At 36.8% G+C, this 21,922-nt stretch overlaps 1 protein-coding gene across 1 annotated transcript in view; it reads left to right on the top strand.

Moving 5' to 3' along the window:
- BNC2 (basonuclin 2) overlaps positions 1-21,922 on the top strand; it is a 329,796-nt gene that overhangs the window by 115,324 nt on the left and 192,550 nt on the right. The gene's annotated exons all lie outside the window — the stretch shown is intronic.

Below are 21,922 nucleotides of genomic sequence, written 5' to 3'. Positions count from 1 at the left end.
GGCGTGTTTTGTAAATCTTAGTTGCCATTAACACAATGAGACATTTCAACTGCATGAAAGTGTGGATTAGATTTCTTACCTGTTTAGATTTTATCTTTTCAAAGGTTATGCACCTATTAGGTTTCTAACACAGTCAAACCAGAGTATTTACTATTTGTGAAATTTATATCAGTTTTCAGATATAAAGTGAAAAGTGTTCTTTGCCTTGAGATGCTTACATTCGAAACCTAAATGCAACAGGCACAGATTAACATACTGCCCTATCTGAGTAATCAGACCAAATTCCATAGAGTTACTTTTGTTAGATAACGGTATACGAATTATGGCTTCATAGAGGTGAGCTTTTCTAAGACAAAAAGCTATTGTCTTATAACTGGACTGTCAGGGGCAATTTGAAACCACTAGTGAGAGTAAACAGAAGACACTAGGTCTTCCTATGTTTTCTCAGTGGTGTGTTATTACTTTCTTCAGAGTAAAGTACAGCTCTGGCGTTTCCACTGTAACTTTGTGCAGCGTGCAGAGACAAACCAAGTGTGCCCTGCTGTGTTAATGTTACCTAAACGTTAGATGCCATGCTGCAGTGCATCTGATACATTGTATGCAGATAGATCTATTATTTTGGGCAAAGAGGGGCTCTGAACCATTGGAGACTGTTTAATTGTGCAAGTGGTACTCTCAGCTTAGGGGCCCAGCAAAAATTAATGCTGCATAAGTGCTCTCACAGCATGTAGTGTCACCTAAGGTATAATTTGTGGTGGTTTTGGCAGAAGCTTCTGGACCCTGTTTGAGGAAGAAATGATATAAGATTAAGGATCTGCAGAAGAACTAACGAAGAGGTGACCAGCTAGAAAACAAAGCTACTCACAATACTGATAATGAAAGTTGAAAAAGATCAGTCTTTCCTTCATTGTCCCAAATTCTGTTCAAATCTGTAACATCTGTTCTTTCATATCTGAAATGTCTAATATAATGGATTATATTAAAGCTGCTAGAAGTACACATGCCATCTTGCTATTAAAAAAAAAAAGGAAGCTATTTGGCATTTGTACCAACCACACATTTTAAGCAATCTCTTTCATGAGGCTGTGGAGCAGTGTCCTGATGGCAGTTCCCTATCTTCATTAGAATTATTCCTTGTACTGGTTGAAGTGAAGCCTCTGTTGATGCTGTGCTCATGTCTTCTGTTGTTATGTAAGAAATCAACACAGTCTTGTCCAACTTTAAAATTTAATGGGAACACAGTAAAGGAACAAGAAAATGTGAAGAACAGACTGTCACTGTAGCTAATATGACAATAAACATGGACAGAGTATTCGTTCCATATAAAGAAATAAAAAATAATTGCAGTTTATAACAAAGACTTTAATTCAGTTTTATTATTATTTTTATAAAAGACAAAATGGAAGTCAGACTTATGTAGAATGAGTCAGATATATGCATTCAACTGGAGGTTCATATCTGTATATATATATATTCCACATGTATGGAAGTAAAAAAACCCCAATATCATGAACCTCTTCTGCCCCGTCTTCAAATTATTTGAAAGCACTTTAGGGAAAAAAAATAATGTTACATAAATTCTATGGATCAGTACTTTATGTCTTGCAGAAGCTGGCACTCAAATAGAGAATTAAGTTACTACCTTGAGTACTATGGCAATGCAGAAACTGAATTTCTGAATGCCACACCTGTTTCTAACCACAGGGGCTGATTTGTCTCTGTGGAGAATTTGATATGAGGTATTGCTAGTGTTCCACAATTATATTCCTCTGTTATTTTACATTTTTGTGCACTGTTTTTTTTTCCAAAGATGCCAGGAGTACTGTGAGTTCCCAGTAAGGTGAACAATTTGTAGACATTAGCTCATAACTGTGGCTGCTCAATAAGAAAAAATCATGATTGACACATTTTAGTCATTGCACCTTGCAAACCTCATTTCAGTAACAATAATTCTGCACTTTCGTTACAAAATGACTGTCAGTAATGTCAGGTCATGATCTGGTTCCATCCTTAGTGATTTGAAATAGATGTGGCATCTGTATTGACGAAACTTTGAGAGTGAGACCTTACTTTAGTGTCATGGTGGAAGGACGAAGGAAAGTAGTGCTGGTGGCCAGCAGGCTTCGGATGAAGAGTCTTTCATGTGAACTGTCTAATTACCTGAAGAGTGAATCTCTGTATGGAAGTAAAGGAGTATTTGATGGAAATAGCAGAGTTCAGGCAGTGGTCTTTCTTTCTGTGCCAAATTTTCCTACCGAGTGCAGGCAGCCATTTGCTACCATGTCAAGTATAGATGAGTTTCTCCCAGAATTATGCTTTTTTCTGAAGGTACACCTGTCCACTAATTTTGCCTGGGAAGAAGTCTGTATTCAATCCTTTGGGAAGGCCCTGGCAACCAAATAAGCTGCACATTCCAGGTTTTTGGAGGAACAGAAGGGTTGTACTAGTTTGATATCTCAGCATGCAAACCCCATGAACTTAGTGGAGGACTGTCATTTGGGATACTTCTCCAGAGACAGAGGAACTTGAACAAACACCCAGAAAACTGAAGATGTGAATTCACTCACTGCCTTCACAGGACTTTGCAGCTGTCTCCTCTGGCGCTATCCCCTGCATTGATTCCAAATCCTAGCAAAATTGCAAAAGATTCTTATTGTTGTGGAGCTGGAGTCAGACAGGCACCCAGATGTTAATTTTCTTGCAACTTCCACTACGTTTTTGCTAAATGTCCATCCTTTGTAAAGGATCTCAGAGATACTACCTTGAGTTTTCATTCTAAACAGTCCGTTCTCTTTCTTCAGACCACTATCTTACCATCTCTGGGCTTGTGTCAAATCCCCAGTGCCCCAGGCATCCTCCCTCAGAAAAATGTTTGACTGAGAATGTTTTTTTTCTGCTTCCCAACATGTTCTATATGGGCAGAATTCTGATGGACAGGGTAGATTCTAATATCTACTTTCTACCCTGTCAGCAGATTAAAGGTTAATGGAGCACAGATATTTTTAGACATTTAGAACCTGCTTGCTACCTTCACCCATTCTGTCATCCAAGGATTCACTGATTAACCTAAAGAAAATGTAGTTAATAACATGCAAGGCCACTGTTCCTGATCTGAACTTAAAGAATGTGGCAGGATGGCAGACTGTTTCCTTTCTTGTTGGAACGGATTGAGGATTATTTGGAACAACTCAAATCAAGCTGTGATAATTCTAGGAAATGGTAAGGTTCTTGGTATGCTGGGAAAGTGTACATGATGGATACCATTAATGGTCTTTCTATAGAGACAAACTTGAGTGGAGATATTTCAGGTTTCCCAGATGGACGCTTTGTCAGCTGTCAGAAATAGGTAGAGCAGTGAAGACCAAAGATATCACTTTTCTTCCTATTCTGCATCTTGTTGGTTTTAACACCTTGAGACCACTGAGGACCTAAATAAATAGATATGGTGCCTCATTAGTATCTTTCTAAGCATTCAGTTTTGTTCAGGCAAGCCTAGTGTCTTCTTGGCACTTCCTTGGATTACTTCATGGTGTCTAAGAGGTCATGGTGTCTAAGAGAAATAAACCACTCTTAAGATAGAAAAATGAACTAATTCTGGAACTATATTTAAGTTGTATTTAAGTCAGTCCATGAGAGCATCTCTCTGAAGTGAAGGCAAGAAAATATTACTGAAACAATAAGGTATATTACCACCCATAGATGTTCTTATCTATGCCCTGGAGAGTCATCAGCTTGTGCTGTGTTTATTTGTTTTTTTTTTTTTTGTTCCAGTGATGATAATACCAAAAAAAGTCTTGCTTCAGTAGCTGCAAACAGACCATTACTGCATCTTTACTCAGATTGTATTCTTACACTCTCCAGCCCTGAAAGATTTTTTGATTCCTCTGCAGTATAGCTAGGTTCCCTCCATCTGTAGTCTACATGCTCCTTGAGATTTTTGTCTAAGCTGTCTGTGAAAGATAATTAAGAGAGGCAGATCATATATCCAGAGAGCAGTCTGTATCTGTTTCTTTTGCAAAGGTGCCCATTTCACCATATAAAAATTTTAGGCATCCATAGAAAAAAAAAAGTTCCACACTGGTACTCTAGATTACATGGGTATATGTTACAACCAAGTGTCGGAGACAGTTTTGTCACAAGAGAAGTCTAAACTGTACTACTTCTCAAGTAAATTTTACTCCAAAGTATCCTGAAAGCATTGGTTGTTTTCCTGCTTTTTTGAATGGATATGATGCAACAGAACTGTATGAAACAGAGGTAAATCCAATCATTATCCTCCTTTTTCTGAAATAATACAATAAGGCAGCCCCTCTACCTGCCTAGACTGTGCTATATTGAACTGTTAATAGAATATTTTCATGGAAGGGAGACCAGGCATTTTTCTTTTAGGTGAAAGGCCATTAGGAAAGACTCAATGGAGCTGAATAAAGTAGAATTTAGTAGAAATTAGTAGGTGCTCATTATCGGAAGCAGAAGAATAAGAAAAAGAACCTGTTAAATGAGAAGAAGTAATTATAAGCACAGGTAGATCATACTGACCACTAGAAAGACCGGACTACATACATATATTTGAGGTTGCAGGTGTAGATTCATTGACTCTATAACCTTCTGTATAAATGCCGAATACACTCACATTTATTCTAGGCAAAGGTAAAATACGCCCTTTAAAAATATGGTAGTTCATGGATTTGAGTCATTTAGCTATTAAAAATTTTCTGAAATGCAAAAATGTACCTCTAAAAGAACAATTATTGTTTTCTAACAGCAAAGCCAGATTTTTCAGAACAGAAAACCGGTTTCTAGGAACTTTGTGTTCTGAGTCTCTATATTATCATCCACAGACTAAATTTAAAGTGTTGTTTGCCTTCAGCAATGGAGGAGCTTTGATTGCATATATGCCTACTTAACTTTTGTCTTTGCTCCAAATGCAGTTCTTCATGCTGAACATTTACACCATTGTGTTACATATTCATGGTAAAGATAAAGTTAACTTGACTCTTTATAGGCAAGCATATTGAAAAATATTTTGTATGTGTGAGGAAGCACTTCTTTAGCTTCTCTATTGCCTAACACAAGTAGTAATTGTAATTTAAATTAAAAGTCAAGATTGTTTTCTGTAACCAGAAGGAAATTTTGCAGACACCAGAAGAACATTTGCAAAACTGCAGCTTTCCTCCCCAAATTATCTACATGTTCACATCGTGCCATAAACTAAACTGTAACAGGATGGAGATTATAAAAAGTCTGTTCTGTGGGCGATCTAGCCCATATTTTTCCAACATTGGATTTCTTTCTGTGAAATATGTGATAGTAACCACTGTTCGCAGAGGTTGCTTTGGCATATATAAAATCTCTAACATTTTAGAAATAAAGACAATTGAATTTCCTAAAAACATATACACTAGTCAGACAAACATGAAGTCCAGAGGTACTGCTGCTTTCTTTTGCATTCTGGAAATGTGATTCTCAATGGAAAAACCACAGAATTATTTTCAGTGACAATACCACAAGGCACTCTTCATTAACAGATCTGTTTATCTGTTGGGCATTTTGAAATTCAGCATTTGGATGTTGTGTATTGATGGAATACCTTTCTAACCTGTGCTTATTTCCACTGACCTCTTGGTGATTACATGTCGAGATATGGTTCCAGATGTTATGACGTAGGAATGAGATGCTATCTAACTAAAGTGTATCTCCTGAGCTTTTGTATGTGGTAACCTCTTTCTCCTCCTCCTCATCTGTTTGCACCCTGTATTTTGTGCACACATGGTAATATCTCATTCCCTTGGTAAACTTGGACAGAGGTCCTGTCCTCTTGAGGTCTTTCTGTAAAGCATCTGTGGAACCGCAATGGCATGTTGATAATTATGATAACACTATAATCAGTCATGAGGGAGTGCTAGTCAACTCTCATGAGTTACAATCAGTGTTGTGTACTGCAGAACTAGGAATGCTTTTATCTTCTAATTTGGTAGACATCTGTAATAAGGAACAGACACCTGCATAAGGGACAAAACAAGGACACATGGGCAGTTGGCATCAGTTCCCTTTTTAATGCAAGTGCCAAAATAGCTAAAGGTACAGTTCCAGGGTTTTTTAAGTGTTACCTTACCTGTTCTTTCAGCGCCCTCTGTTCACTTAAATCAGAGGTATTTCAACTGCAGAAGAATTAAAGTGGATAGTAAAGAAGGGCAAGGAGCACAAAAATGCTTTTTGGTGAAGTTGGCTGTGCTACTTGTCACTCAGAACAAAACAAAGTAAATTCAGGTCTTAGAAATCTATGCTCATAGTTTCAAAAATTTAAAATTACGAGTAAATACTTCTTGTATATTGCTCCACTCCATTACGGTTCTGACTTGTTTTTTCAGCAATCCTGACATTACGCAAAAGGGTTAACACAGAGATAATGAGACACAATGTTCTTTTGCCATCAGCATTCCTTGTAAAACATTAAGTTTCATTCTATGTAAATCATCGTGCTTCTGCCTTTTCCTCCCCTTTTCTTTAATTATACAGGAAAAAAAATACCACTAGAATGACAGAGTTCTGATAGCTTTGCTAACTAGTCCTATAAGCAAACTGTTCTGTCAGTGATCATAACCTAATTACCACAGACAATTGGAAAGATTGGGTTTGGGCTGTTGTTGGGGTTTTGTTGTTTTTTTGTTTGGTTTGGGGTTTTTTGTTTGTTTGTTTGGTTGGTTGTTTTTTTGTTGGGGTTTTTTTTGTGTTTTTGTTTTGTTTTTGTTGGGGGCATGTTGTTTGTTGTTTGGTTGGTTTTGGTTTTTTGTTCCCCCCCGCCCTCACTTGGATGAGGTAGGCTATATAGGTTGATGAAAGGGCTTTGGATTTTAACAGTAACAATAGTGTATATGTTAAAAAAAACATACTTCTGGAAAATGCGAAAACAAAAAAAAAAAGGGGAAAAAAAAGCCCAACCACTGTCTGGCAAATGATCAAGTGCCTGTTGAGACAGACCAGCAAGTCAGTGAAATGCTGGAGTTGCCCTGCTCAGTGTTGTAACTCTGCAGAAGTCCTGAAGTGACACGTGCATCACAGTGCTGTCACAGTGGTGACACAGGCCAGGGGTCATGGTTAAGAGCAGGGTGTTGCTGGATAAGGCTGAGGAAGCAGAGGTGGCCCCTGTGTGCTCTGTGTGTGGGTCTGTGTACTCCTTTCCCGTCAACGCTGGCCCAGAACGGCCAAAAAAGCCGTTCCTTGGCAAGGCTTAATGGCAGGATGATGTAGTCTGTTGTGACTAGTGCATTCCTTTCAGGTTAAACTAGGGAAATGGCATTGTGTTAAAATTCCAAGTCGCATGAATGTTTTATTGCCACAAGTGCATTCAGGCCTCAAGGGGAGTGTGTGTGGTGGGGAAAGGAGGAGGGAGGGTGACTTAGTGACTCGAAAACTATCAGAAGAGCACTTCCCCTGGAAAATTTTACCCAGCAGCACAAAACTGACAGGCTGCAATAGTCACTTAGACAGGTTGCGCTTTTCCTAAGCTGCGGCTGTTTAAAATCTCTCAGTCCAGACAATTAGCAGTTGAAGAAAATATGACAAGACACACGCAAAGAGGTTGGGAGGTAGAGGGGAAGGAATGCACCGGGAGGGAGCTGAGTTGCCTTCTGTAAACTGCCAGACCTCTCCCCCGCCCCCCTCCTGCTCTGCTGCCCCAACCCAGGGCCTCGGGCAGGGGGGGAGGTTCCCCCCCCCCCTTCTCTGCTGATGGCCAGGAATGGTCTGTTAACTGTACACCACTGGCTGGGAGGCCAAAGCTCATGGTACTGTATGTTACCATTACTACTCCCTCATTCCTTTTTACATTTTTTAAACATCTCTTTGTATTAATGGTTGACATGACTCAGGAGGATATAATTTTAGACTGCAAAAGGACTTAATAATGAAACCTAACAATGTTTGTGTTTGTGAGATTTTATTTCTTTAAGGGAATAAACTTATCCATCCAACTAGCTTTAGTTTTAAGTAATAACTTCGAGCAAAGTTTGAACAGGATTGTTTCAGTAGAGCAAGAATAGGCAATTTGGAACAAGAGTCGTGCAGATACAGTCCTTGGAAAGAAACTTTGTTTTGAGTCATACTAGATTTTTTCAGTGTCTCTGTTTTTATATGGTCTCAACTACTCATGTGCCATGTGTGATTTTTAAGTGATTTTTTAAGAATAAATTACTGTGAAGTCTTCAGAGCTCTTTGTGGCATCAAATTATAGTATATCTTATACTATAATTGTTTGTATATACATACTGCTAGTGATTAGTGCAAAAATATCCTATGTGGATATGTATATGGAAGTCTAACTGGGACCCTAGTGACATTTAATCTCTAAAAATCAGACTTTTTACAAAATTTAGATACCTGTGTTTGGACAAGTTTGTCAGGGAATTTGTATGCTGTTCACACATGTAAACACATAGGCCAACTCACTTGTGCTTCATGCATGTACTCTTATGAAGTCACTGAAATCAAAGAAGCAGCATGGATGTAAGCAAAGACAGATTTGGTCTCTCATGAGATAAAATTCTCTAGATCTTTATGTGTTATATCTTTATCTAAACATCTGAGTCAGGGTGCAAAAATGCTACTATATGCTTATTTATGTTTGCAGAATATATGACACTTAAGAGTGATGTGACAGGTTTTTCATTTTGCAAATGAGAAATGATCACAGAGATTATAGAGAACATTTAGTGTCTTGCAGTCATCTGCAATAACTGTGTCACTTCAAAGGTTATGTACGGATTTAAGTTTATTTTTGCTCATGTTAGAATTCTTAATTGTTTGCTTTCTTGCAAGGGTTCATCTGGCCATGTATTTTATTTATTTATTTATTTCTATTTATTTATTTCTATTTGATTTCTGAATGATATTATATCAGTGATATCAAACTCTGTATGCAAGGATTTGTATCTGCAAGAGGTCATAAAAACTAATGATGCTTAATACTGCCAGGTTAGCACAGAAAGTAGCAAAAGTAAGCTGACTTAAAACAAGAAAAAACATAATAAATAAATTAAGATGAACTTCTTCCATCTTATGTAAGTAGGTAAAAAACCTGTCTGTACATGTATGGGTATGTTTACATATGTAATTTTTAATTGATGTGTACAATTCACTCTTTCTGAATTCTGAAGTTAAAAATTAGTGTAGTACACCTTAGCAACAAAGACAAATACTTGATTTGTTTGAAATCTTTTACATTATAGGGCAGATGCACACACTCCGATTTCTCTTTTGTCCGTATATCTGCAGGAAAATCCAGTTATATTTGACATTTTTTCCTTTAAAGAATGTAACTAGGAAAGAATAAAAATCCCCAAATAACCTAAAATAAACCTTATCCTGTGTTATCTATTGCATAAGAGCTGTTGGGACATCTACATTTGTCTGTATGCTTTAATCTTTTGCTTGCATAAAATGCAATAATTTTGTCAGGTTAAGAAAATTTGTCAGGTTAAGACTAAACCATTTCTGGAGGTTTAGTCATGGGGTTTTAAACAGTTAAATTGACAAGGCTTATAGAGAGTTATAAACTCAACAAGCAGTCAGGCATAAAGGAAAAGAGTGATTTATAGACTGAATCGTTACTTCAAATTTCAGAAACCCTCATTAACACCTTTCATAAATTCTAAACAATATTCACTTTGAGTATGTGTTAGCAGTTTTGATATATATTGAATACAAACTCACTACAAGTTTACTTAGGATGGCCTGCAAATGAAAATTTAAAAATGACATTTATTGAAGATAAGTGGCCCATGATATATGATCATGTAATATATGTAAATATACTACCATTTGAAACTGCTAAAAATAATTTTCCAAGTCAATTTCAGTAAATTATAACTCTTTCTTAATTGAAATTAAGAAAATTTTGGAAATTCCCTGCACGTAGATTTCACATATCATTCCAAAAAGATATAATTTGGCAGAAGGTCTTATTTTACATTGCTGCAAATCTAATGTCATAATAAAGTAATTATTTTTAAAACAGAAGATGCAAATTGTCTGTATGCATAGTAACATGGAAGTACAACTAACTCTGACTTTTCCACTCAAATCAGGTCTAGCTTTACATGCATTTTGCAGTCCCTTGTCTCAAAGTGCAAAAAGGTAGAGAACCATTTTGATTTTACTGTTATTTTATAAAGAGAATAATGTGCACTACACAATGGCTAGGAATTCCAGAGAATGCTAAGCATTAATTGCTAAGTGTGTTTTGGATTTCACAGAACAGTGATACTGCTGTAGAGGTAAAGAGATTAAAAGTAATACATTTAACATGAATATTTTTGCCTTTTGATATGCTGACTTCGGACTTTTATACTTTGGCTTGCATATATAAAGCAGAAATTTGCCTGTATTTTACTCCGGTGTTTCCAGTAGTTGCGTCTTCGTTCTCCTTCCCCCCCCCCCAAAAAGTAATTTGAGGAGCATACATATATATACACCCATATGTATGTATATATCTATATACACATCTGTAAGACATCTATATATGCATGTAATTATGGTACTATAAGCTCTAATGTAGACTTGTTTAAACCAGTTTAAATTTTGCTATAACTACATTGAACTAAACCAGTAATTCAATGAATGATGATTCAGAATATGATCTGGTCTTATAAGTCTGCTGAGCTACACTAATTAACTCCATCCACTTACCACAATAAATGCGAGGTTAAAACATGTGAGCAAACCCCCTCTTTCACAGAGCTTTAATTGTCCACATTTTATCTCAGGTTTACAGTGGGTGATAAATGCACATGCATTTGGGTACCATGGTTAAGCTGGGATGCAACAATTTTTTAAACCATGGTAATTCAATTGTGTGTTTGAACTTAGAACTGGATTTATGTGAACATGGGTAGAACTTTATAAATATGTCTACATTAGGGTTTTGGACTACTATAATGATCCATTTTTGCGTGGCTTTTCATGTATTTTGATGCAACCTTTCTAATAAAGACAGATCTTGAGAGGTGATAACTTGTATTTATCTTCCTTAGAAAGATTCTTATTTATAATAATAAGAAAGTTTAAATTGTCATTTTGCGAATTCCTTCTTAAAAGGTCTTGAGATATCATTTAAGGATGATTTTTTATCTCTCATGTTGGTGGTATGCATACCACATCAAGAAAAGTTAATCAAAAGAAAAAAGCCTTGAAGACACAGAACTATGGCTAGTTATACAATTCTTTACATAGGGCTTCAAGTCCAGTCTTCATATACCATGCTCTCACATGACAGTCATTACTAACTGAATTTTAAAAAATCAGTGACTTCTTATCTCTTAATAAGATTTTTTTTTCATGATTGCATCTCTGTTAGAGATATGGGTTGGGGGTTTTTTTAGTGTTTTCAGTGTTTTTTATACTTTGGTCAAAAATCTTCCCAGCTGTTTTAGAATTGCAACTTTTTTTGGGGGGAGGGGGTAGCTAAAAACTACCCCAACAATCTGTAGCTTTGAACAGTGTTATATAAATAATTCTGTTAATAAGTTCTTTCAAGGCCAAATTTGAAAAAAAAATTTGGATATTTGGGCTATGAATAAGCAAAGCATTTAGGCATGGAGTGATGTTTCATGTGCTTAGAGCTATGTACTTTACTTCTATATGGAGACTGCATTAGGAAAGACTGGAAAATCAGACATAAAGCAGTATGTACATGTATCTGCAGGAGAACTTTGACAGAAAGGTACATAAATGATTTGTTGTTTCATGTTGACTTTTTAGCAATGTTGCTATTTTGTTAGCTTTACTAATGAAAATAACTTACTGTCTGACTGTACCCACAAAAATCATTGGCAAAATCAGTCAGTTGTAAGGCCCAGAAATAAAATCTAAACTGGAGCAAGCACATATGCTTTAGTTTCTTTTCACTCTTTTTGTTCATTACTCATTCCAAAAAAGAAAGAAAATTATTTGTGGGGATCAGGTATTTAGAGTCTTCTGAAGACAAAATTCCTAGAGTAGTTTTTGGAATTTTCTGTTCTTACCTTGTAGAATTTTTTCCAAAATTACCTTAGAATGTAGACTGTTTATTAGTAACTTACACAGCTATTTTTGGACTGTTTCTGTTTGCTTTCTTGGATTTTTAGGTAAGTGCATAACTTCAACCAAATCAAGGATTTTCAGAACTACATAGGACAGGACAGTGTGGACACATGGACAGACCTAGTGGTATCCTTTCATTTGGGCAGTATGTTTTCAGCAGATTGCTCCTCTTCTTTCTTAGACTGAGATATGAAGTGGAAGGCAGAAACACACACCTCTGCATCTTCTGGATGTGGACTAAGCTTGAACTTCCTTGCCACTGCAGCTGACAAACTATTAAGGCCCTACTTTTCCAGGCACTACTTTTTACCTGCATACCCCCTAGCCCCTCACACCCGTTTTATTAACAGGCCTGTAAAAATATGTTTAGCATAAAATAAACAACGTTCTTCAGGGAGTAGACTGTCCTTAACAAAGACAGTCAAGCAAACAAACAGGTTCCTCCTTCCTCACAGGGAAATTGAAGAAGTGTGATAAAATGCTTAGAAATAAATCACTGTAGTTCTTGTTTTGATCTTGCATGTGAGATGCTTTTTTGCTGTAAAAATGCTGCATAAATACTGTCACTTGATTAGTGTTACCTGTGGTGAGATGAGCAGAGATAAGGACAATAAAACATACACCAAGTTGTGCTGATTTGCAGAGTAATGGATACTCCTCCCTTTTATATGTCTAGAGTTATCTAAGGGAACAAATTCCATGTTAAAAGACTTAGGGGATTAATATTTAGTTTATTTATTTAACTAGAGCCTCCCCTCCCCCCCCTTCCCTCCCGTCCTCTCCCCTCCCCTCAGTACTTTTCTTTCAAAACACTTCATCGGCCTTCAAGAATTTTAATTGAAAAGGCTTATGTGTAGAGCTTAGAATGACAGAAATATAGTAAGGGAAGAGAAATCTGATCTTAGATCTAAAGTGAAGATTCTGAATCATCCTCCAAAAAAAATAAAAACCCAAACCAAAAAACAAAACCAACCAACCAACCAAAAAAAAACATAAACAAAACCCACCAACAATAAAAAGAGAGCTGCTGGATGTGGGACATGCTGTCCACTGGGGAATTTTGCTGCACTTCTGATCCATTCAAGGGTATTATCACCTCCTCAGCCTTTTGAGGTCTCCCACTAAATTGTGACCAAGAGCATTGTGAAAATTTTAGAAAAAATGTAATTGCAAAGCAAAAGTAAAATAGTTCTCTTTTGAGGCTTTGAAAACTTTGTATTACAGATAGGGAAGAGTTTTTAAATTAATAACTCCACTCTGTAACATCATGTTCACTTTCTTTTCCTCCTCCATTATCCACAACCAAATTCATGCCTTATGCCTATAAAGAAACCTGCCTTTAAAGACTATATTAATAATATTCTGTTACAAATAACTTGTTGATCTAATGTTAGGATTTTACTGATATGCTGCCCATTTCCAAGAAATCTGCATTAGGAAGAAAGCCAGGTAATCCTCTATTGAATTTTCTTATAAAATATGCTTTAAATTGTTGATGGGAAAACATTTTATGTGACAGTAAGATGTAAAATAGTTGTGAGTTTCAAACCAGCTGTAAGTGTAGCCTTCAACAATGCGTTTCTCACAACAGTATCTCTTGAATCAGAGATTCATTTTTTGCCTACATAGTTTCTTTTGTGGGATTTTTTTCTTCCTCAAAGCAGCATATTCTATTGCAATTTTCTGGTAGTGATAAAAACATTGTATACTGTATTCAAAATCTCTCCATCTCAAGTCATTCGTATATGGATATGCAAAGCGTCATTGCACTGCTGACTGAAGTGGTATTTCTGCCAAAGTCCTTAAGCCTGACAGGCAGTTGTACGCGAGTTCCTTGATTTGCACAGGTGCCTTCTTTGACTGTATGGAACTGAAGGCAAGCTTTGCCTTCTACTTCAGAAATCCTCTTCTTGAACTTCTTTGTGCTACCCATATGAGTGTATGGACCATCTGCTGATTCATCCTTGCATTTGTTCTGCGTTTCTGAAGGCATGCTTGTCTATCAAGGGTTCTGTTTGTGCCAGTGTACCACAGCAGAACCTTTCAATGAGGGAAAAAAACCTAAAAGCATCAACCTACAGTCCAGCATGCTTTTAGGTAAAGAATAAAAATTGTTAGAGGAAAAGGTCAGAAATTGCCTCAATGAAAGGAAGACTATACTTCTCCCTTTTCCTGAACTTGCATTTTGGTCTCAGTATCCATACTCCTGGCACCATCTGTGGGAAACATTAGCATGTTTCCCCAGGGTTTCAGGGGTGCCTCCTGGCACTCCTCAGAACTGCAGAAAAATTTCCACAGGGGCAGTCACATTCCCCACTGGTGGCATGTCTTTGATATATATGCTGCCTGTTGCAAGTTTTCCCTACAACCTGTTAAAATTCACTAATTCTTAACTTTTCCTTGACAATCACTAACATTGACCGCAAAAGGCATTCTGAGTCTCGCTGTTATATTATATGTTGTTTATATACCCAGGCATCTGGCTCTGGGTATTTTCCATTAGCTGCACCAGTCCTTGAAGTGTCTTTCAGTTTTACCTTGTCACTTCTTTTTTCCCTCTGGCCTATCTTTTCAACTCCTGGTCAGAAGAGCATCACTTCTGTTTTATTCCATGTCCTTATTTGCCCCTGGACAGCCTAGGTATGGAAATACAGTGTGTACATGTATATTCATATCTGTGTGAGGAGGGGAGGAGTGAAGGGGCGCAGATATTTTTCCCATAGCTCAGAGTAACTATTACCTCAAAACCCCCTGTTTACATAAAAAGCTGTGCCCCTGCTTCCCTCTCCCCTTGTTTCCTGGGTGAATGGAAGGGATAAAGGTCATGAGGGATAGAGGGGGGAAAAGCCTTTTTGCTTGTTGTTATATCTTTTGTTTTTGCTGATGATACAAACAGCAAGTTGTAAATAGCTTTTTCATTTGGAGTGCTTATTCCTTTGAAAGAGATTCTGCACAGTAGTTGTGCTCTCAGCACTGCTATGCCCCAGGGATCAGAGAGGGACACTTTAAAGACCTTTTCATTCATTTGTGCAATTTTGACAGGAAGAAGAAATTTAGCTTTTTATCAGACAAATGTCATCCAATCATTAAAGGTTGAATATTATTTCAAAATTTTTAGTAGCAGTCAGCACGGTATCAAACAATGTCAAACTATGAATTTGCATGACATACAGAATCCAAAGTGTTTGAATCCTCATATGCTGCCTGCCATGTACACCATCACACACAAATAAAAAGAACCAAAGGAAAAAAACCAACTGATGTACAATTTTTTTTAGGAGTTATAGTGGGGTTTGATTCCAGTTATTCACCCATCAGTCAAATGAGTTCACAGATCTGGATAATATTAGAATTCATGAAGTGAAAGATACTAAATGCTTAGCTAATTATACTTGTTCTCAACCTGGTTTTAATATTTTTACCACTTGAGAATATAGATGACAAAACAGATTGTAGTGTACATTTCTGTATTAAATTTATTGGAGAATAGTTTTTAATTCCTGGGAGCATTTGACAGCTTTTTGTGTGACTTAAAATGTGTTAAGGGAGCTTTTTTGTGTACAGGTATCTATTTGCTAACATTCAGAATACTGTCCCCACCTTCTCATCTTCCTTGTTCTTGAAATATGATGCTGGTTGAATTATTAACTCTTATAGTTTAAAATCAAAGTCCTCAACTTTTATATATTTCACACTGATGCAAAACTGACCATCTGCTACCCTGGAGTCCTGCAGATTCCAAGTGCCTTTTTGGAAAATTCACGTCTAGTTTGAACCTTAATATAGTGGATCATTGGATGCAACAATCAGGAGTGAAGGGAGTCCATGGACTCTGAGGAGCTAAGGTGCAGAAGAGATCTAAAAATTACTATATAATTACTGTATTGCTGTTCATATTGATTTGAACAGTTACAGTGATGATCATGAATAGAAAAGCAAGATGGATTAATGGGATGAAGGACAGCTTATAGAGTCATTCATTTTTGATAAGTCTATGAAGCACTTGCTGTTGGCTTACGGAGTGCTGACTAGTCATGTTGTGCTGGTTTTCTTCTTTGCTTTCTGCTGCTGAATTGCGCTGAACATTTTCCTGTATGTTTCCATGTATACAACCACCATGGGATGTTAGAGTGGGAGGAGAGGTGCTCCATGTGACCATAAATGGGAGGAAAAGTGCTCCCACACAGCAGTTTGTCTCTTAAGATGTTGTCCAAGTTCTTAAGCATCACGAGAATCCTTGAAGTAGAGGAGAAAGAAAAGCTGGAATATAAATGCAGAACCAGCTTGTGTAGGGTACTGTAGTTATGGAAGAAGAGAAAGATGCAGAAATGGAAAATAAAAAGTCACTGGGGTTGAGCTGGCCACCCTGAATAGGAAAAAGCTGAGAGCTGAAAAAAGCTGACTTAATGGCTTGAAAAAGGATGAGGGAGACAGTCCCATATACATGGAAAGTGGAAAGAAAAAGAACTGATAAGAGAAGTGAGGACTAAGACTATGTTATTTGGTATTTGCAGTATGTTAAAATACTTAATGAAAATGAGTCACTGGAGTGCATTCAGATCCACTGGAAATTCAGATGTGAAGGTACTTTGCTAAGTTTTTCTGCCTTCATGAAGAAATTTGAAAGTTAGGATGGTAATTTTGAATTAGATACAGGTCAAAATTTAAAAAATGAGATCAATGATATGATATTAGTCTGCTTCCTGGAGAAAGTGACTGTTCTTGGATTCAGCGGTTTGGTCCCTTTAATTCAGAATGCATTCAGCTAGACAGTGACTGTAAAAGTGAGTGTGATTGTAACTAAGATAACCTGAGATTTAAGATGACTTTTGTCACATCACAGATTGAAGTGACCAAGCAACGAAAACATAAAGGAGCTAGTGATCATAAAAACCACAATAGTCTTGTTATGAAGAGAACATAACTTGTGACTCCGAGGTTGTGGGAGTTGACCAGACAAGAAAAATAACATCATATAAAAGTCTGTTGCTGATTTAAAGAAAAAAACAACCCAACCCTAAATTTAGTTTTTACAGTTAATAGTGTGTTTAAAATCTTTCTGAAGTCTTGGAAAATATTTTATTTTTTTTTAATATTCTGTATGGAAATTTTAAGTTCTACAAATGCTTCATTTCAGACACAGAATTTTGTCTGTGCAGGAATTTTTTAGAAAGTGAATACTTGTTCTAGATTAAAGGGGTCAGTTGTAGTTGCTACATTGCACTTAATGGTGAGATACCACATAATGTTTCAAACACTGTGACTCCATTCTGATACATTCTTGGATTTCAGTTGCTATCCAAAATGAATGGATTTTCATGTGAAGCATGGGTTGTCTATATATTTAAATGAGCTCTGAAATGCATATTTATTTTTTTTTTTGAGAGCTGTGAAATAGAATAAATGATGGAGAGGCCAGGTGTTTAACACTCACCCTTTGTGTGTTGTAACCTTCAGTCCATCACAAAGGAAGCTGACTTGTAAGGCTGTGATACTGCAACTGTGTATCAGGTCACTACTGCTTTTTAGTCCTTCTGAGGTTAAGAGTTCAATGTAAACTAATGGTTTATGTAGAGAAAGCATAAACATTCAGATAGACCTGGTACTGTGTTTTAGCCTTCTTATCAAATTGCATTTCTGCTTTCATTTTGTTGTGATAGCTCTGGAATGCCTTTATGTCCTTGCCATCTCTGTGTAGTTCAGTGTCTGTGTCTCTGGCAGAGGAAATCTCCTAATCTGATTGAGTCATGTTATCCTTGTGCAGGTGCCTTCCTAAAGACATACTAATTTTTCTATGCCTACAAGGTAAAAAAAAAAATAATTAAAAAATAAAATTATCACTACATAGGAGTGCAGAAGAAAAGTCACCTAAAAAAATTCTTCCTTCAGTTTCACAGTGTAAATTGTGTTTTGGTATTATTCTTCCAGACTTTTACATTCTTTGGATGTGACAAGTGTCTTGCACAGTTGATATTTGACAAGAAATGCCAGTGAGAAAAACATTTTTTTGTCTTCAATATTTTTTCCTTTTTCTTCTTAAGGTATAACATCTCAACAAAAGTCTGTTCCAACTTTGTTTTTCAGAGTAAGGACTTCCCAGTCCATCAGTTTTTATTTAAACTTTATCCTTCCAGCTGAGACTAAGATTATGTTCAGACTATCACTTTTTTCTCTCGTGACATCTGCTCAATAATCCTTCTGGTGAGGGTAGGAGATTGTTCTATCTTGCACATAGATTTGATTCTAAATCTCTTGAATATCCTCAACATCCCAATTTGCAGTTCTTGAGAATGCTTCAATATAAATCCTGTGAAGACATCCTTTGCATTTGAAATTATTTAAACTATTGCCAAAAAAAGGCATATATATACACTTAACAGCCAGTGACAGAAAGATTTGTTTGTAGGAAAAGGTTTTAAACTGTTAATGATGACATTAAAAGTGTGGTTTATTTAAGGGTTGTTAGTATTCCTAGCACTACACAAAGAATCAATATTAGATAGCCCCCTCCTGTAAACACTCAAAACCTAAACAGATGTTCCAGTTGTGAAACACTCATAGTGACCCTAGGATGACTGTCTCTCTGAGCTTTGCAATTGACATTTAATGGTAAGACAGAGATGACTTTTCTAGGTGACTTAAAGTTTTTGTACTTCACGTAAGAAACTAGTTGTCTTAAAGAAAAAGTGAAAAGAACTGGACACGTGTGAAAAAGGACATGAAGACAAGCGGTGACTAAATAGACAAGGGAGGAGGAAGGCTACGGGCTTCAGGGAACAGAATGAAAGGAATACGATGGAGAACAGAAACATAGCCAGAAGCAGAGTTGTTCAGAGCCTTGATTTTTAGGATAAAGGGTCTGGACTTGGATCAGTTTCCTTTACCTTCTACATCAAAGAATGGAGTGACATGATCCAGGCAATAGGTGAGAAACTCCTTATATTACAAGTTTTATGCTACATTAATAGGAAGCATACTTACAAAACTGAGGTGTTTAAGGGAGAGAGAAAAAAAAAGAGTATGAACAAAATGGTCTATAGGTAAGAAATATTAATTTGATAATCAAACTGCAGTTCACTTAGTAACCATCTTTTGTTCAGCACTGCTTTTATGGCAAAAGCATATCTGTACAGTAATGTTGAGCCAGAGTTTGCAGTGAAGAAACAGATCCACATGGCACTGATTGTGTGAGGTGAAAAAGTGTGCAATACACTGGCCTTGGGAATATGATGTGCTTCCTGCGTAGTTTTATGCCCAGAACTAGAATGGGTAAATAATGGAAAAATGGATACAGCCTTCAGTTTTGTTTTAGCAACCAGGAGCTCTTGATCACTGGCTTTTTGTTTGTTTGTTTGTTTGAAAGCAGCTCAAATAATGCTTGTTGTTTCAGTTTGTCTGTGTAATTGTGTGCCTTGTAGTGGAGTGATTCAAAATAGCTTGCATCCCAAAAAGCAGCCCAGCTGCAAGTTCACAAAGTGGGCTGCTTTTCTTAAGAGCAAAATAAAGGAACTTATTCTGCCATTGGAAGGCAGAACTCACTGCTCCAAAGTCATTCAAGAGGTTTTCTTTGCCCAGGTTCATTTCTGTCTTAGCTCTACTATCCCTGCATGGTAACCTGCAGTGTAGAGAACTCCAGCAACAACTTTAAATAGCACTCAAGATGATAAGGAAAGTACCACTGGAGACACTCATAGCTTGAGTTTTGGCGGAGTCTGTATGTTTCATTATTTCATTCAATAGAGAGGATTTACAGGGGACATTTGGAAGGTTCTTTCAAGTAGAATCAGAGCTGGTAGTGCTGAGTCGGTGAGAAGGGAGAGAAGTGGGCTGGAACCTTATTCTCTCAGTGTCTGTGTTGGTGTTGCCTAGTGAACATTGTAAGTTGGAGCTGCAATTGTTGGAAGCTGACATTGTTTGCACTAAAAATAACAAGATATTTCCAGCATTGAAAGACATATGAATGTTTCTCTTGATCCAAAATTCGTCATATTTTAAAGGCTAGGTTTTGTCCAGCCCTCTTTTTTCCCTATTTAATATTTTCTAAAGAAAAAACCCCAATACAAGTCATGAAAGCAAAAAAATAAACACCACAACAACTAATGGTCATGTATTTAGTTAACTGAAATGTATTTGATTTTGTGAACCTCCTCAGATAAGAGAGTGCCCTCTCCCTGTTGTCCAAGAGTATGTTCATACTGGACCTGAGACACACCATGAAGAGTCTATGCTTATTAATATATACGTGTGTGTGTGTGTGTGTGTGTGTGTGTGTGTGTGTATACTTAGAGAGTGCACTCCAGGCCTTATTTGTTTTCCTTGTCTAAGGAGAGTTTGGAGATGATATAATGGTAGCCAATTGTGTTTCTCTCTCCTTAGAATACTACACAGGACAGCAAAGAGCAGAGTGCACAGTGAGAATCATAGAATCATAAAATGATTTGGGCTGGAAGCTACCTTAAAGATCATCTAGTTCCCAACTCCTTTCCATGGGCAGGGACATCTTCCACTAGAACATGTTGCTCAGAATCCCGTCCAACCTGGCTATGAACACTTCCAGGAATGAGTCATCCACCACTTCACTGGGCAACCTGTTTCGGTGCCTAACCACCCTCACAATTAAGAATTTTGAAAAAGTGTGTGTGTATCTTAGTATGTCAATGTGTGCGTCTATATTGGTTTATTATTGTATAAAAGCAAGCAGAATCCTGATGTGCAAGCAGAATGGCAACCTTGCAACAGTCATTGAAGTTCGCTTCCAGCTTAAATAGTAACCCTACTGTCTTTACAGCATATATATATATATTTCTATATATTATATATAATATATATTATATATATAATACAGCAGGGATATATATGCAGTATATTTGTGGTAGAGCAGTTTTTTGTTAATTTTTGGACAAAAAACTAACTTTTGATTGAGCTCTGCTGTAAACTCGATTATGAAATTATCTGAGGTGAAATACGACGATTTTGGAAATCATTTTCAGGGCTAACTCATCCCTGGAGTTCTCTCTTGTCATATTTTGTGATATTGAAGTATTAGAACAAAGTTAAACTGGTTTCTGAAGCTTCCATGTTACCAAGAATAATGATTCATACAAATTTAGACTCTGAAGCCTGTACTTGCAGTTGTAGTGACAGTGAGATGATAGCTTAAAGCATAAATGGGATGGGTAAAACCACCATCTGATATATAGCTAATTGATAAAGGAATATTGAACAAAAGCTAAATCAGCAGAATTGTTTAGTTACACATATGGAATGAAAAAAAAAAACCGAAAAAAAAAGAACCGATGTGCCCCAGTGCATAATAAAGTTGTTTTCTCACCCACATATATGGAAGCATTTTCTGTCCTGGTGCCCTGCTGTACTTGCTTATGCCAGTGAATCTTAATGGTTCTTATTGATATGCTGGTCTTACTGATAGGGTGGTACTGATGGACTACCCTAAAGCATCCCCACCTCTCTGCCCTTCCTTTCTCCCTGTCTGCAAGTTTGGAACTCGAAACTGTATTGCACTGTGGAGTGTATAAAGGAGAACGGTTGTCAATCAAAGGATGGGTGCAATTTGTGCAACACTGCACACAAAGACATATATGTACATGTGTGTAGATAGATATATATTTATCTGTCTGTCTGTCTTTTTGTCTGTCTATGTCTTCAGGAAGAGGTTTGGGTTTTTTCTTTTTCAGTTAAAATACACTTCATTACATTTTGCTGGTGTTTACAACTCCTATGATTAAACTAAAAAGAGTTACTTGAAAACAATTTTGCATGCTAGTTGGACTCCGTAAATACCACGACTGCAATATCTTGATGTAAATATCAGGGCAACATTTTT

This window comes from Chiroxiphia lanceolata, chromosome Z (assembly GCF_009829145.1).
Source record: "Chiroxiphia lanceolata isolate bChiLan1 chromosome Z, bChiLan1.pri, whole genome shotgun sequence".
NCBI classification, from domain to species: Eukaryota; Metazoa; Chordata; class Aves; order Passeriformes; family Pipridae; genus Chiroxiphia; species Chiroxiphia lanceolata.
This window is presented reverse-complemented; position numbering and strand designations above follow the sequence as displayed.